Source organism: Pinus tabuliformis, chromosome 6 (assembly GCF_031772625.1).
Source record: "Pinus tabuliformis cultivar Carrire ecotype Pingquan chromosome 6, CPIR1, whole genome shotgun sequence".
NCBI classification, from domain to species: Eukaryota; Viridiplantae; Streptophyta; class Pinopsida; order Pinales; family Pinaceae; genus Pinus; species Pinus tabuliformis.
The window spans coordinates 1,009,409,154-1,009,411,259 of record NC_142292.1 but is presented as its reverse complement, the minus strand read 5'-3'; positions in this window follow the sequence as shown (position 1 = coordinate 1,009,411,259).

The window sequence follows — 2,106 nt, the reverse complement described above, 5'->3', positions numbered from 1 at the left end:
AAACAGGTTCATTCTTCTCTCTTTTCCCCCACCATTTCTGGCAAGTACCTCTTTATTTTTAACAAGCTTGAGGAGGATAACATATGCTTGATTATAAGCTCATCCTTCGGACGAGTCCAACCTAGTTTAAATTCGAACCCTAGGAAGGAGTGGTTCATTCCTGTTTGTAATTGAACAGGTCCTCTACTGTAAAAGTTTAACGAGCCCAGTATAGGAGAAACTCGGCGTTTTTCAATTTTAGAGAGTCTGAAAAAACTAAAGGAGACTCCACGTTGAACTTTTTCGTATATTTGTGTCCCTCAAGCCCGAAAAAGTATAAAATAATACCTGGGGGAACCGCTTGATCTTGCGACCAAGGAGTACTTTCATAATAGTGTCGTTGACCTGAAAAGTAAAAAGCGATCAAGGACACGTCGTTTTATTTCCTTATCGAGTTTGAAACGACAAAAACCCGGCAATCTTTTCCTGATTTTGCGGTCAGAAAAGAGCTAAAAGGGGACCGTCTTTTAATTCCGTTTTAACGAGTGAAAAAGAAACACTCGGCGATCTTTTCATGTTTTAGGAGTCAGAAAAGGGCTTAAAAGATGACTCTGAGGTGTCACTTTTTCTTAAGTTTTAACGAGTTCGAAAAAGGGATAAAAATGTACTCATGGTTTTCACTTTTTCGTAAGTTTTAACGAGTTCGAAAAAATGATAAAAATGTACTCATATGGCCGACTTTCAATTTAATTTACGAGTAGGAAAAGATGGAAAGATCTCGGCATTTTCATTTGTTTTACGAGAATGAAAGATAGCAAAATAATCTCGGTATTTTCATGAGTTTAACGAGTCTTGAAAATAACTGAAATTGACTCGAGATAGGTTTCATTTTTACAAAAGCTTGAAACAGAGAAAAACTATGCTTCAGAGTAGTTTCATTTTTACACAAGCTTGAAACAGAGATAAAACTGTGCTTGATGCCCCCTAAGCATAACTGCTAGAGTGCATGCCCCCCTAGCTTCATTTCATGCAACCATTTGGATGAAATGAAGGTTTAGTGATGAGATCATTTAAAAGACTTTGACCTAAAACTGTAAGAAAATTATGCAAAACACCGAAACAACTAACCTAAATATACAACTTAACATTTACGAGATCTAGTCAATCTCTCGACTCAAGTAGAGGAGGATTTGTTTCATTTTTTAACGAGCTTGACACAGGAAAAGAACTATGCTCGGATTCGGTTTCATGTTTACACAAGCTTGAAACGAAAAACTATGCTTGTTACAAGTTCACATGCCCCCGACATAATGATGCAAATCAAGGTACATGCCCCCCAAGCTTCATTGCATTCAATGAGGTGGATGGAATGAAGCTTTACTTTCAAAATCTTGGAAAGACTCGTGGGAGTTGTTTCATTTTTTAAACGAGCTTGACACAAGATAAGGAACTATGCTCGTAACTATTCTATACAATCTACCTAACAAAAACTCTACTCTAAAAACCTTGATTCATTTTTTAACGAGCTTGACACAAGACAAGGAACTATGCTCTAAAATCCTTGATTCATTTTTTAATGAGCTTGACACAAGACAAGGAACTATGCTCATGACTACTATCTAGAATCTACCTACTTAACCTACCCTTGTTTCATTTTTTAACGAGCTTGACACAAGACAAGGAACTATGCTCAAAAAGTTCGCATGCCCCCAGCATAATGATGCAAAGCGGGGTACATGCCCCCCAGGCTTCATTGCATTCAACCGGCTGGATGAAATGAAGGTTTACTTTCAAGATGTAACTTGAAAAGGGAGTTGTTTCATTTTTAAGGAGGTTGACACAAGAAAAGAACTATCCTCATACCTGATTCATTTTTTAACGAGGTTGACTCAGTAACAGGAACTGTCCTCATGCTAGCCTATTTCATTTTTTAATGAGGTTGATACAGGAAAAAACTATCCTCGTACACACTGATTCATTTTTTAACGAGGTTGACACAGTAAAAGGAACTTTCCTCACCATCCAATTTCATTTTTTAACGAGGTTGAGAGAGGAACAAACTATCCTCGTTCATACTGATTCATTTTTTAATGAGGTTGACACAGTAAAAGGAACTTTCCTCACAAT